This window comes from Canis lupus, chromosome X (assembly GCF_011100685.1).
Source record: "Canis lupus familiaris isolate Mischka breed German Shepherd chromosome X, alternate assembly UU_Cfam_GSD_1.0, whole genome shotgun sequence".
Taxonomy (NCBI): Eukaryota; Metazoa; Chordata; class Mammalia; order Carnivora; family Canidae; genus Canis; species Canis lupus.
In genome coordinates this window covers 96425592-96441929 of record NC_049260.1, presented here as the reverse complement: position 1 = coordinate 96441929, position 16338 = coordinate 96425592, and the positions used below count along the sequence as shown (strand labels likewise).

Sequence of the window (16338 nt, the reverse complement as noted above, 5' to 3'; positions counted from 1 at the left end):
AAATTGATAGAGGAAAAATTAATTGTTCTATTGGAAAAACAAAATAAAGTAAGAACATTTTTTCAAAGTTGATATCAAAATGAACTCCAAATGTATTCAAGAGTTAATTTCCTTTGTTAAAAAAAAACCTGTAAGAATATTTAAAGCATTGTAAATATAAGGTGGAATATCAATCTACTGTCAGGATAATAAAGGACTTTCCAGCATAAAAGCAATGGGGGAGAAAAGGAAAGTATTGATAGTTAAATACATAAAGGCCACAAGAAAGATAATAAACAAAATGAAAACAGGAAAGATTTCAACAAATACGATGGATAAAGCATTCATATAGAAGGACTCTTACTGAACAAGAAACATAAACAGATAAGTCACAAAATAAGATACACAAATGGTCACTCAGCATGTGAAAATAATATTGAGGCTTATCATGATCTAAGAACTAATCAGATCATCTCCTAAAACTCTTGTCAGCACTGAATATTACCCATTTCCTCTCCTTTTTTTTTTAAACATTTGCCGGTTTGATAGGAGAAAAAAGAATAATAATCTATCTCATGCACTGCTGGTTGCAGTATAATATGGTATAACTTCCGTAAAACAACTTATCAATATGTATCAAGAACCTTTAAAAATTTTTCTGTTCTTTTACCCAGAAATTCCTTTTCCAAGAATCTGTCTTAAGGAAATGATCAGATAAATGGACAGATATTAGATATTTATGTTTAAATTAAGATGACATTGTAATTTTTCCTCCAAACCAGAATACTTTTGAGAGTTAAATAAGGCATTGTTAATAATTATTCCAGGACAACAGATGTTTAACAGGGCTAGTCCCAGGGAAATTGGGTCATATGGTCATAAATAGTTTAAAGCCAGGGATCTAGATGCATTAGAAGAAGCTTAAAATGTACAAAGAAAGTGCAAAGGTTAAATAAAAGTGCATCCATATGATAGACTAGTCTGGAACTAATTAAAAATCATGTTTCAAAATGCATTTAAATATAATGCTGTGTGTATTTTTAAATTAGGATAACAAACCCTTTCTAGTGTGATTCCAAGTGTCTAGGAGTGCCTCACTGGCTCAGTATGCGACTCTTGATCTTGAGATTGGGAGTTCCAGCCATTGGGTATAGAGGTCGCTTAAAAATAGAATCTTAAAAAAAAAAAAGCAGTTTAGTTCCTTGGGGCACCTGGCTGGCTGAGTCAGAAGACTCTGTGAGACTCTTGGTCTCAGGGTCGTGAGTTCAAGCACCACATTGAGTGTAGAAGTTACTTAAATAAATAAAGCCTTTTGTAAAAAGTGGCTAAATACCTTTATGGTGTAGAATGTAAACATTCCTTAATTACCTATCCAACATCTCACCCCCTTGTCCTCTTCCTAAAAGCATCCCCATTTCCCCCTCTCCTCTTGGCAGTATCTGTGCATGGATGGGTAGTATTAAGTCAAGAGCCCAAGGCAGTCACCCAGCAGCAGTTATTACCTCATATTGGCCCAGTTGGAGGAAAACTTCAAAGCCTGCTGTGAGTCCCCAGAAGCTATGCACCTTTTCCCTCAAGATTTGAGCCATGAGGGAAGCTGGCCCCTTAAAGAGAGCAGCCAAGAGACTTTCAGAGAAATTTAGCTAGAATCTGATCACATGATGTTAGAAGCCTTCATTGCGTTTAGACTTTTCAATTAACAGAAACCAAAAGACATTTGTAGAGCTAGTTTTCAGTGATGTTTCTGTTACTTGCAACCAAAAAATCCAACATGACATAAATACATCATAGTAGTCTTCAACCTGAACTGTACATTAAACTCACCTAGGGAGCTTCTAAAAATACCCATGCCTAGATCTCATACCCAGAGATTGACTCAAATGTTCTGGGTGTGGGATCCTGGCACTGGTATTTTTTTTAAACCTTCCCCTGGTGATTTTAATATGCAGTGAAGGTCAAAGACTATGAATATATTATACAATATACATATTAGGTATATATAAAAGGTTGGAAGAAAAATACATCAAACAGGTAAGAAAGATAATTCCTGAGTATTGAGACTGCAGGGTTTTTTTGTTTTGTTTTGTTTTGTTTTAGGCAATGAAACAATGGTCCTAGTTCTATAGAAGTATCATCTGTCTAAAAAGCATGCTATACAGGCTAGAAATGGTCAAGAATACACAATCTATGTGTGGCATCTCCATGGGCAGGTTTTACCTATGGTATTTGTATACATAAATGTTTAATATAACAGGATTTTTATTATATACAACTGTCATAGCAAATAATAATTCTCTTTGTATCTAGTTCCAAAATATAAATGTTTTTATTAATACTCAATGTATTCCAGTGTTTATTTGTAAAATAGAAATTTGTTTAGAGAATATAGAAAATTCATATACATATTATAGATCTATAAATAACTTATAAAATGTATATTCTATATAGATTTATTCTTATTTTATAAATTTGTAATTTTTATAAATATGATTTGTAATATAAACAGTTTTTTAATAAAGTATGAATTTTGCAAATATAAATGTATTTCACAATATAGATAGCATATAGCTTATTTATAGAATAAATTTCTGAATATAATTTCTAAAATAAATTATTTTATAAATGGTTACTAGAAGAGGGAGAAAGGAGATTATTTTGAGGCATTTCTTTTTGGATACATGGTTTCCCATTTTGATCTCCAGAAATGAAAGTTTTGATCACTAAGAAAAGAAGAGCCTCCTCATTGTGTATGCTTCAGTGAAGTGCACACCTGATGAGCTCACAAAAGTTTTAAAGCCATCAAAACTAGATTCACTGTAGAGACTCACTGAATAACAGATGAGTGTGAAACTGAGGCACCTGTTACTATATTTAACTGCTCTGTTCCTGGCACACGTTCTAATAGTTGAGCCTTTTTCAATTTGCAATACCAACACATATAAGGCAGGACAATATCTCATCACTTCTCTACAATTTTGAAGCTCATTAAAAAATATATTGTCCAAATTATCCAGCAATTATTTTTGTAGTGCATCCATAGAGTGAGACATATTCTGATAGCATGTCAACCAAGTGTCAGGCCTTGTGAAGGATACTTGGGAATTATTTAAACCATTCTGTTCAGTTGGCCAGGTTTATTTTCTTATAAGTTTTTTTTTAATTGACCATAAACATTTGCTATTTATGAAGGCTCCTTCTGGTTCATCGGACCAGGTCACCAGCACAGGTGCTTGACTTGCTGGGTGTTTATTCAATATAGTCAACAATTATCAAGTTATTTAAATGGGAGCTATGGAGAAAGACATCTAGGATAAAGAAAGCCCTGCTTCACTCTACTTCCAATTATAATTTAAACTGGCAGGTATTTTTACCCACTCTGATTCTTATAGAATTGTCCCCTTTATTTTTTCAAGAAATTCAAAATGTCCATAAAACTTCAGAAGATAATATAACAAATATATATATTTCCATTATACAGAACTGAGGCCATTAATATTGTCATCATGCTTCAAGTTTTTACACACACACATGCACAGAATGTTGCACTGCAGCCACTTCACATTTAGTGTCAAAAGCTGTTTGTTAAATTTTCAGCAATTTTGAGAGCTGATTGCTAAATCTTTGGTAGCTTAAAATTGGCGATGGTGGGAGTATCATTCCTTGGAAATCCACCAATGCCATAAATCAAAGTTTTTTTGATTCCTGGAGAGCTAACTGTTAAACATTTATCAGCACACTAGTGCTCATATATAAAAGAGAAAAAAGCAGGCTCCCTGCATGAAGCCTGCTTCTCCCTCTGCCTGTGTCCTGCCTCTCTCTCTCTCTGTGTGTCTCTCATGAATAAATAAAATTAAAATCTTTTTTAAAATTATAACAAATAAATAAATAAAAGAGAGAAAAGCTTACAGGTAAATTTAGTTCATCTTGGCCCACACTCGCAATCCCATTATCCTTCCCCCTCCTCAGAGGCAATCACCATCATAAATTTGGTGCATTATTCCAGAACATGGTCTATACTTTATTTTTTTTAAGATTTTATTTATTTATTCATGATAGACACACAGAGAGAGAGGCAGAGACACAGGCAGAGGGAGAAGTAGGCTCCAAGCAGGAGCCTGATGTGGGACTCGATCCCGGGACTCCAGGATCATGCCCTGGGCCAAAGGCAGGCACTAAACCGCTGAGCCACCCAAGGATCCCCGGTCTATACTTTAAATGTATTCACATGCATCCATGAACAACAGAGTATAGTTTTGGTGTATTTCAAAATGTACATATACTGCAATTCACATCTTCCTCTTGACATTTTGTTGCAAATGGATCTAGATCATTCTTTTTATCTACTATTTAGAAGTCAACCATCTAAACATACCTGATGTTATCTATATGTGATTCTGTTAGTGGACACCTAGGTGGTTTCCAATGTTTTGCCATTAGAAACGATGCTAAAATGAATGGTCCTTGTTTACACATACACATGTAAAGTTTCCCTGGGCTTATATACAACAGTATAATTGCTGGGTCGTATGCGTGTTGTCAAGTTTATGAGATATTGTCAAATTGCTTTCTCAAGTATGCAAAACCAGTTTATGCTCCTACTTAACAGGAGGGAATGTGAATCCTCTTTGCTCTACATTCTAGCCAACATTTGGTACTGTCAGACTTTAATTTCTGTCAGTCTGGTAGGTGTCAAATGACATCTCATTGTGATTAATTTTTGCTTCCTTGACTACTAATGCAGCTGCCAAATTCTTTTTTCCAATTTGTCGGCCATTTGTGTTTCCTACTCTATAAATTCCCTTTCCTTTGCTCATTTTTCTTTTGGATTGCTTGCCTTCTTATTGATTTATAGGAGTTCTCAACACACTCTGGATACTAATACTTGTCTTTTCACTTTGTTTATGGTAAGCTTTTGTCTTTGTTTTTTGGTGTTGGACAGGGTGAGAGGCAGGTACGTTTAGTCTCTGTGGGCTTTTTCAGGATGTAGTCTGTGGGCCTGGTGGTCAGAGAACGTGTTTTGCTTGCCCAGGGTGATAGCTAACCAAAAGACATAGTTCCCAAGAACTTCAACTTCTGGCTGGCAGATCTAGAAACTATAGACTTACTATCTGCTCCAGCCAAACTGAAGGTTTTTTTTCAATTGCTCCTCATTTTCTTCCCTCTAGGCCCTTTCACATGCTGTGGAATGCTCTACATGCTCTCACATGTGTGTCCCCAGAACACCTTCTACTTTCTCTCAATTAGCACTTACCACACTGCACTGCAGTAACCTGTTAGCTCATCTGTGTCCTCCACTAGACAGTGAATGCTGTGTGAGAAGAGAAGGGTTTTTTTTCTGCCTTTGTAGCCCCAGCACCCAGTGGAAGGCTATCAAGTCTTTGCTAAAAATAAGTTTGTTGAATAAATGAGTGAGTGACTACAGTAAGACAGGGGCAGCTATATTGAAGGTCAGAAAATGTTTCATTTATTCACCCAATGACAACCGTCTAGCACTTGCAGAGTCCTGTTAGTGATATGGATGCTCCCCTCACCAAGCTCACAACCAGTTGAAAAAGACTTATAACTGCCAAGCACAGTCCACCAACCTAAGTGTCCTAATGGAGAGAAGCAAAGTAGTGTGAACATGCGGGGGAGGTACACGTATTCCAGCCAGCAAGTGGGAAGGAGTTTGGAAAAATATCTCTCTCGAAAATGGCGATAAGCCAAGAAGAGATGATTATTTAATAATTAGTCCTTTAATTAAAGTGTAAATGAAATCCTCTCCAGCAATCCCAGGGGCTGCTATTTGGCTTTCTTAGAGTATGTCAATAAATTAGTTTGACCAGGTGGTGTTTTTCTTCCCCTGGGTTCAGGTTACAGCAGTACCTATCAGGGAATTCCCAGTACGTACCCAGCCATGCACTTCGGCTTTGCTCCTTGAGTAACAGAGGAAACACTGTTATTCTCGTCCTCACCCCCAAACCTGGACTCTCCACCAACCCTCTGCAGCCCTCTCTTGCCTCCAGGCTAAAATGAACACAGTTGCCCCACTACGATCTGTTCCCTTTCCGTGTTTCCTTGGTGGCAAGTATGTACTAGGCACTGGCTATGCCCTGAGAACTGAAGAATTAAGTAGAAGTCAGCCATCAAGAATCTCAGGGAAGAGCTTTCCAAGCAGAGAAAAGAGCTAGTGCCAAATCCTCATGGTGAGATAAAGTCTGGAATGCTCTAGAAATTGAAAGAAAGCCAGAGAATAATAAGTGATGGTAGAGTAGTACAAGATGATGCTATAGGGATGGGCAAGAGAATGCCACTGACAGGCTTAAAGTAAGGACTTGATAGGTTTTCCACTACTTAAAAAAAAAAAAAAAAAAAAAACTTCTATGGCATCTATCAGTTCTCCCCATAAAGGTGGGGTTGAATAAAGTGTGTCACCTAGTCCTTAGGGAGGATCTATATCCTTAGGGAGGGCCTGTGCACAGTTGGGGATTTCCAGGAGAAGCCCATAGAAAATAAAGTTCTAGGGGATGCTCAAAGGAAGACAGCAGTCTAAGGAAAGCAACGTTAGAAAGCCCAAGATGAGGAGACTGAGGGACAGGCTGCTCAAGCTCTATCATCCTCTCTCTCTGGCCCTGGTTCATCAGCTCTTCCTGAATCACATTGCAGAGCTTATTCCAGTCTCTATCCCCAGAGTAATCAGCATCCAGGCATTGAGGCCCAGATTGGGCCAAAGTGACATACACAGATTGGAGCAAGCACAAGTTTCTTTGTGAGTTGCTGTCTGGGACTCAGGTGTGCACACCTGCAGGGGAACACTCTGCACTCCCAGGGCAAGGGACAGCCCGCACATGGCTCATTAGGAGGCATTTCAATGGAGTATTACATCATCGACACAGCGTAGCAGCCTCCTGGGTCCTTTTTCTATTATTCAAACATGTTTCCTCTCTTCTCCCCTTGCCTCCTTCTGGGGTCCAGGAATCTTCTTTTGCACATGGTTTCCTTCCTGAAAAATCATTCTTACTTATTTTCCTGGAACTAGAGAAGAGTTGGAAGGTCTGACCCTTTCCCTTCCAGGCTGTGCGTCTCAACTCTTAAGGCCTCTGACACCACAAAGGTGTTAGAAACAGAGGGAACGTCTCTTCACTCTGGGACCAGAAATTCTGTCAGAACTTGGCTTATGATTCTACTGTGCTCACAAAGCCTGCTGTTTGCTTGAAAACAGGTTCCTTGCTCAGGACCTGATTTCCTGATCTCTGGTCTATTTAGAGATTTGGGAGCCTATGTCACGGGTGGCCATGTTTTGTAGCCAGCTGAACTCTCTAGACCAGGACAGGCCCAACAGCAAGGTGAAGTACCCCAGGTTGAACAGCCCAAAGAACCAACCCTCCTCTCGGGACACCTGGGTGGCTCAGGGGTTGGGCATCTGCCTTCGGCTCAGATCATGATCCTGGGGTCCTGGGGTCGAGTCCTGCATGGGACACACTGTGGGGAGCCTGCTTCTCCCTCTGCCTATGTGTCTGCCTCTCTCTGTGTCTCTCATGAAAAAAATAAATAAAATCTTAAAAAAAAAAAAGAACCAAGCCTTCTCTCAAAAGGAGCTGGGGCTTGGCTGTGAGAAAATGTGCCAGAAACCTCTCTGAGACCTCCTCTGAACTGAAAAAAAGGCAAAACCAGTCTCTAAGGGTTTCTTTCTTTCCTAGCTGACATCCATCACCGGAATAACCAAGCTCACACTATTTACCAATGAAATGTGATGTTCAACTCAAACAATAAAAGATGTTTATCTATATTCAATTTTAGATCTCCTAACATAGACAGGATTATATTTCATCAGGTCATTTTTTTAAGTCTGCATAGCTCCCTCCAACTCTTTCTGGATTTGATATGAAGCCAATACTTTTCAATACTGCTTGGGAAAAACAAAGAGGAAGCCTGAGGGACAGCAGTGGGTCAAGTATGCAGTTGTGTGTGATTCTATAGATCTAAAATTCTACCTCACCTCTGCCTCTAACCACTCCATCTGCTGGGAAGACAGGCACCAGGAGGAGAAAAATATAGCTGTATCCCCAAAGCATAAACGACCCATTTGACTTTCTCTTTCTTACTTATATAAAATAACTTGGTCCAATACTAATGGAAATGCTACCTGTACACCAAAGCCTTCTTCTTTCCATAAAGAGCTGAAAAGCCAACAAAATCCCCAGCATGAAATTTGAGATCATGCAAAAGAGGTTTCATTTCAAAGCCCCTTCAATATGGAAAACAAAAGCAAAAGAAAGAATTAAATTCCCTTACTACTTACAGTCCATTGACAAGTCCTTGAAACAGGTAGAGTGACATTCCTCTAGGGACTCAACTGCCTGGATGTTGACACTTTGCCAAGGGCAACAGGCAATATTAGCCCGACCCACAGGGATCCTGTGAGTCTTCTTTAACATATAAAAATTCCTGGGGTGCCTGGGAGGCTCAGTCAGTTAAGCATCTAATTTTGGCTCAGGTCATAATCTCAGGGTCCTGGGATGGAGCCCTATGTTGGGCTCCCTGCTCAGCAGGGAGTGTGCTTGTCCCTCTGCCCCTCCCCCTGCTCATGTGCACAATCTCTTTCTCTCTTTCTCTCAAATAAATTAATAAAATACTTTTAAGGGATGCCTGGGTGGCTCAGCAGTTGAGCACCTGCCTTCCGCCCAGGGTGTGATCCTGGAGACCTGGGATCAAGTCTCACATCAAGCTCCCTGCATGGGGCTTGCTCTCTCTCTCTGCCCATGCCTGCCTCTTTCTCTGTGTCTCTCATGAAGAAATAAATAAAATCTTTAAAAATAATAAAATAAAAATAATAAAATACTTTTAAAAAACATAATTCCTTTGGAAGCTCCCTTTATCTCCACCCTCCCCCATACATGCTAGGAATCATTCTCCAAGCATATGGTCCACTGACTTACATCTAAAAGGTCTTACGACTGAGTTTTTACTAAACAGTAATAAATGACCTATTCCTAAAAATAGCTAGCCCCCTCAGAATCCTGGAGCCCTTGTTTCCAAAATTCCTTAGAGACTTATGCTCTACCTACCCCCTTCTCAACTTGTAAGTAGATAGTCGGCCACTCTTCACGACCCCAGTGCAGCCCTTTCTGTCCACGCATCTTGTTCCCATGCTTTAATAAAACCATCTTTTTGCACCAAGGACGTCTCAAGAATTCTTTCTTGGCCATCGACTCTGAACCCCAACATTTTTCTACATCACCTTCAACCTGTTTTTCTCTTCACAGGCACATTTCTTCCTGTCCCTTTATACACTCACACATTCTCATAGTTCCCTCTAAGAAATGTGTCATGATAGAGAAAAGTTATCAAGATTGTATCTTTTTCCAGTTTTATTGAGTTATAATTGACAAATAAAATTGTAAGATATTCAAAATGCTCATCGTGATGATTTGATATATGGGTACATTGTGAAAGGATTCTTCCCATTTATGTTAATTAACATATCACTAATATTTATATACATGTATATATACACATTATACCTATATAAACATTTAATTTCTACTGTCAGCAAATTTCAATTATACAATACAATGTTATCAACTATAGTCACCATGTTGTACACTAGATTCTCAGACCTTATTCATCTTATAGCTGAAAGTTTGTCTTCTTTTCCTCATCTCTCCCTGTTTCCCCCAGTTCTTGGCAACCAACCACTTTTCTACTCTGTTCCTATAAATTTGTTTTTGTTTTTTTTTTTAGATTCCACATATAAGTGATACATGCAGTATTTGTCATAATTCCTTCTAAGAAAACATATCCTAAAAGAGAAAACTTGTCAAGATTGTATTATAAAGGAGTAGAGAGAGACAACTAAATTTTAACTCTGAGCTACTTGGGTCTTTCACTTACTTCCAGGTCCCTTCTAAACCCTCACTAAAAGAGGAACAACTCATTCTTTAAAAGTCTCTCCCAGGCCCAAGGTGCTGAAGCACTTCTTCATTTGACTAGTCACTTCCTCATGCCAGCTAGTCACACATGATTGTAACACTGGGTGTCATCACTCAGGTCTAACCTCCAGCTGGCCTTGAAGGTGAACCATCCTCATGTCCTATGGCCAGAGGCATGACAGCTTTTGATATAAACCTAAAAACTAAAGAATAGATACTAACTTACCCAGTGAAAGAAGAGGAGACATCCCTGGCAGAGCCTAAATTAGCCCCTGTCTTTACATGGGAAAGGCAGAAGGACAATCCAATAGAAGATGCCTGCCTGTGGAGAGCTAAAACTAGTAATTGCCACCATTTAGGGGCTCCTGGGTGGCTCAGTCAGTTAAGCATCCAACTCTTGATTTGGGCTCAGGTCATGGTCTGAGGATCCTGGGATTGAGCCCTGCATTAGGCTCTGTACTCTGTGGGACATCTACTTGAGGATTCTCTTTCCCTCTCCCTCTGCTGCTCCCCCTGCTCATGCAGCGCTCTCTCCAAAATCAATCTTAAATAATTGCCACCATTTAATGAACACGTTCTATGTGCTAGCAACTTTGAATACATCATCTCATCTGATTTTTAGAGCAACCCTATGAAAGAAACTGAACTTTTAGCCCCTCATTTTACAGATGAGAAAACTGAGGAAATAAAACATTAAATAATTCACTCAGGTCACACACAGCTCATTTTTTGAGGCAAGAACCATGTTTTCTCAGTCTTTGAGCACTCCTCCCAGGCCTGCTGCCCAGCCCAAAGAGTTCCAAATGTCCCCAATGATCACTAGTTATGGCTAACTTTGATTAATGCAGGAGAGGATGGGAGACCTGGGCCCCATCTGCTTTCCATCCCTTCTCCCATGGCCCCAACAAAGCTCCTCAGAACTCTCAGCACTCCACGAGACACAGGATTTTTTTTTAAGATTTTATTTATTTATTTGAGAGAGACAGAGAGACAGAGACAGAGAGAGCATGAGTGGGAGGAGAAGCAGAAGAAGAGAGAGAAGCAACTCCTGCTGAGCAGGCAGCCCAGACACTGGGCTTAATCCCACAACCCTAAGATCATGCCTGAGCCAAAGGCAGATGCTTAACCCACTGAGCCACTCAGGTGCCTAGAAATACCATTTTAAAAACTGGACAATTCTACTTCCCCCATTCTGCTCCTTTCTCCTTTGGTTGAGCCCTGTTGGGTCTGCTTAGCCTTTCTTTTTTATTTATTAAGTTGAAATTCATATAACATAAAATTAAACATTTCAAAGTGAACAATTCAGTAGCAATGAGTACATTCACAATGTTGTACCACTCACTACCTTCTCTATCTAGTTCCAAAACATTTCCATCACTCCAAAAAGAAACCCCATAACCATTAAGCAGTTCCCTCATTTCCCCAGCCCCTGACAACCACTAATCTGCATTCTGTTTCTATGGATTTATCTATTCTGGATACTTCATATAAGTGGGATATACAATATGTGAATTTGTGTCTGGCTTGTTTTCACATAGCATGGTTTTGAGATTTATCCACATTCTAGCATGTATTACTACTTCATTCCTTTTTAAGGATGAATACTATTTCATCATATGGATGTATCATATTTTGTTTATCCATTCATCCATTAATGGACTTTTGGGCTGGCCTCACTTCTTCAGTCTCCTCTTCTTACATTCATAAAAGTCTTTGGGTCCCATCTGTCAAAGCAAGTGTAGCAGAACCATGCAATCTGTAAAAAAACGAGAGTCAACTTATGGGAACTCTGGACCTGAGCTTGTACGATCTTTTAAACCAGTGGTTTTTCAAGTGGGGGCAATTTCACCACACACCCTCTGCCACCCTGGGGACATTTGGCATTGTCTGGAAGTATTTTTGGTTGTCACAACTGGGGGTGTGTTAGCATACAGTGGGTAGAGACCAAAAATGCATTCAAACAATCTATAGTTCAAAGGACAGAACCCACAGTAAAGATTTGTCTGGCCCAAGGGGGAAAAGAAAGGATGAATGAAAAAGATTTTTTTAAAAGGAATTATCTGGCCCAATATGTTAATGACAAAGTTGAGAAACTCTATCAATTTAATCTGAGATCAGCTGACTTGCCAGATGTTCCAGAGAGATTTGATAGAATGGACAACTGTTCATAGATCTGATCACTTTGACTCTCTTGAAACTACAGTTATGTATAAAACTAGTTTCATGGATTTGACATACATGTACTGAGCACCTATTTATCAGACAGACTCTGGCTTGTCTCAAAATATTCACAACCCGAGTTTCATATGAAACCATTATTTATATATCTTCTACATGAGATGTCATAAAGCTAACAAATTTGCTTCTTAGGAGTATGAGGTTTTTGGTGCTAGTCTTTCAAATTGTGGAAACACTAAGAAACCAGTTACTACATCTATAGTATATTGTGTTAATATCATTTCAACACAATAAACCATCTTATTTAATTTGGCATGCCTCAACTTATGCATTCATACTTCTGTGGCTTAATGCCCTGGGCCTCAGCTAATTGTGTAAGGTTTCACAATGGGCTTTACAAATTTTAAATCTCATCTTTTTAGGCTGATTCTTTCATTTCTTTTTAAAAATTAAAAAGTCTGGCAACCCGGTGGCTCAGCGGTTTAGCACCGCCTTCAGCCCAGGGCCTGATCCTGGAGGCCCAGGATCGAGTCCCACATCGGGCTCCCTGCATGGAGCCTGCTTCTCCCTCTGCCTGTGTCTCTGCCTGTGTGTGTGTGTGTGTCTCATGAATAAATAAAATCTTTTTAAAAAATAAATAAGTAAATAAAAATTAAAAAGTCATGTTCTTTCTTGCCTTCTCTTACACTTATTTTTTTTAAGATTTCACATATTTATCTGAGACAGAGAGAGCGTGCTTGCATGAGCTGGGTGAGGAGCAGAGGGAGAAGCAGACTCCCTGCTGAGCAGGAAGCCCTATGCTGGTCTCAGGACTCCAGGATCATGACCAGAGCTAAAGCTTAACCAACTGAGCCATCGAGGCACACCACTTTTGTTTATTTTTGTTGTGGTAGCTGACTTGTGTTTTGAGTTTTTGTTTGCTTGTTTAATGACAAAAGGAAGAAATTCAATGGCAAGGAAGAAGGCATTATATGAAAACCTACACTGTAGGGGAACCTGGCTGGCTCAGTCAGTAGAGCTTGCAACTCTTGATCTTGGGGTTGTGAGTTCAAGCTCCACATGGAAGGGTGGAGATTACTTAAGAATTAAATCTTTAAAAAACCCTAAACTGTTAACACAGGACATGTCAAAACTGCCTCTCCACTCTCCACCCATTGTGCAAGGCAATTACGTAAATGGGTCCCTGGGAAATACAAAATGTCAACATCTACCACCTCCCACCCCATACCACATTGGTTTGTGATTAAGAGGAAATCTTGATTGTCTAGGCTTTGGTGTTATGGTGAAACAGGTAGTTGGTCCTATTGAGATTTATTTTACTGTTGCCATGGGAAATTAAAAATTAAATCATAATATTAAATATTTTCAAAAAGGTTAGGTAGGCATGTTTGATTTCTTTATGGCTCTATTGAATGTCAGAGGCTGGAACATTCACAGAGGACTGACAGTGAAGAATGATGGTATTTATAAAACAAATGTCATTAGGTTTACCTTTGAAGAAGATGGATTCTTGACTTTACCTAGAAAATTATGCAAAAACTAATTCCTATGATAAACTAGTTTTTCCCCACTAAGGTCGTTAGTGTTAACTAACAGATTCTAGATTGTCTACTTTAAAAACCATCACAACAAAATACATCTAAAACGATAAATGAGTCCTAATATGGGGTTTCTTCTAAGCTGGGTATATATGTAGGCAGGGCCACAAAACCTCAGTAGGCTCCTGAAGAGCTCCAGCTGGCTCACACAGCTGAGACTATCAGTGAGGTCTTCAGCAAAACAATAAAATTGTTCTTCAAAGCCCAAATCTCAAGTTTCTGTATTCCTTTTTTTTTCCCTCCCAGAGGGAAAGGTGAAAGTCAGCCACTACAGAGCCTGGCCCAGTGATAAAGCCAAACCACTCAACAAGGCTGGTCACATGAGGTGAAGGTGGACATCCCAAGGAAAGGTCATTCAGCTACAGCCTGTGGAACCTCAAAATGAAAGCAAATTAGTCAGAGAGTATGTGTGTGCATGTCTTTACTATAGGACTTCTCTGCATCTTTAATACCCTAAGATGTACTGTGACTAAGAAAGAAGATAATTTATTCTGAAAACATTATTTGACCATTTATCAAAGTATATTCATATCCTGTGAGACCCTATGGTCTCCTAGAACAGAGTTTAGGAAATGTTGCCACAGGCATATATATCCGGAAATCAGCAAGGCATCTGATAATGTTCCTATAATATTCTTGTGAATAATGCGGAGTAATAAGAACTGGATAAAAACTTGTAGGGCTGCTAGATAAAAATCCAGGATACCAAATACTGCATGGGACATACATAGATTAAAAATTATTCATTTTTTATACAAAATTCAAATTTAAATAGGCATCCTGGGATTTTTGTCTGTTTGTTTCTGTTAAATCCAGCAACCCTACACTCCTGATGAGGCTCATGAGTCTCCTGACAAACATGTTTTTTTTCTGTCTTTACAAGATACATTTCATTCTCTTTTTTTTTTTTAAAGTAGGCTCCACACCCAGCATAGAGCCCAATGTGGGGCTTGAACTCACAGCCCTGAGATCAAGAACTGAGCTCAAGAGTTGGACACTTACCTGACTGAGCCACCCAGGAGCCCCAGTGCATTCCATTCTTAACCATGAGCCATAGTCCAGATCCTTCTCAACATTATGAATGTGGTCAATTGTTAATTTCCATTCTCTGCCCAAGTCATCCCTTTTACCCTATGAAAGAAAATAAAATGTTACCTGTACTCCAAGTCCTTCAAGCTTTACATCTAACTTTAGAATCACTAAAGAGCTAGTTCAGTCTCGTTTGATGATATCATTTATTCCCGTATGAATCAGCAGATGTGGATAGAGGTCAGTGAGCTCAACAAATCTTGGCTGAATCTGTTTTGGGGCTGTACACTCCAAAAAGGAACATTATATCGGTCCTGCATTGCCCTCTGTCCTCTTCATTCATTTATTGAACACACAGCTCCCAACCACCCAGAATGTACCAGGCCCTGGGCTAAGCATTGGGTGTATACAATAGCTGAACAAGGTCAGCTGACATGGTCCCTGTCTGCACAGAGGTTACAGTCTAGTGTGGAGAGAAGAGGGAGAAAAATTAAACAAGTAAATAAACTAGATTATCTCACATAGTGGTGAGTTGCTATGAAAGACATCAGAGGAATATGACCCAGACAGTGAGTAGGCTGGGGGGATGCTGGTTACATTAGGTGGGACAGTCAAGGTAGGCTTCTCTGAAGAAGTGCTATATAAGCTGAAGAGTGAAAAACTACAAATTCAACATGCCAAGAGCCAATGGAGGAGCAATCCAGGCAGAACACAGGCCACAAACAGGCCCAGAGTCAGGAATAGGACCAATGCTGGCACAGCCTGATAAATGAGCCCCATAACCCCCAAGATGTCAATTCTCACCCCATTGCTCTTTCCACTGAAGAACAGTAACCTCAAAGGCTAAAGTGAAGGAAATAGTACCAAAAATAGGTCCTGAAGGAGCAGAAAAGCAAATGGCATTTGACCTCTACTGTCATTTAATACAAGAGAGAAAACACAGAGGCAATGGCTGGAGAACAGTTCTTTTATCACATACAGCCTTTATTTTCAAGGAAGTTCTGGAAGTTCTCACCTCAAACCTACTGTGATCTTTCAGATTGCCTCTCCCTGGCTTGCTCCTTGGGGAAAATATGCAGCAGTGTTTTTTGGACTCAGCACACAAACCAGATGATTTGGCTCTGAGGAATGGAATAAAAATTATTCTCAAATCATTTGGGGAACTTTCCCTCCCTCGACTGGATAGCGAAAACAGCAACAGCGATTAGTCCTCAAATTGCTTTTAGGCTCATCTTGGGTTTGAGCTTTTCACATTTATTTCAAAAAGACTCCCAAATTACCTGCTTTCTGATGTAACAGAATGATCAACTGTTTTCTCGTAGTTTGGTGTGGTTTACTATGAAGTTGCTAAAAGTGAAGGCAGCGGCCAACTGAAAACTTAAGTGTCAAATACCACAAGAGATGTAGACTGACTAATGCAGGTTGTTTCAGAGTGGTATTTACGAAGTGTAACACAGTGAATGTAGGCCAGATATGGAAAAGATAAACTAAGATTCTGCATGTTAATGATGTATGCATAAAGTTACTTTAGCTTTCAGATAAGAGGAAAAGGTGTTAAGACTGCTAAAAGGTACTTTAAGGGAAGTTTCGAATAGAAGAGAAGAGATTGGGGGATCTTCAGAAGACTGGCTGGGTGTTTTCCA

At 39.4% G+C, this 16338-nt stretch overlaps 1 long non-coding RNA gene across 1 annotated transcript; it reads right to left on the bottom strand.

Moving 5' to 3' along the window:
- Nucleotides 1–9503: 9503 nt before the first annotated feature.
- LOC119868233 lies at nt 9504–15840 on the bottom strand. Its single transcript, XR_005386008.1, has 3 exons — nt 15711–15840; nt 14669–14797; nt 9504–11646 (listed from the first exon to the last, which is right to left on the bottom strand). It is a non-coding gene; the product is annotated as an uncharacterized LOC119868233 (long non-coding RNA).
- Nucleotides 15841–16338: the final 498 nt, after the last annotated feature.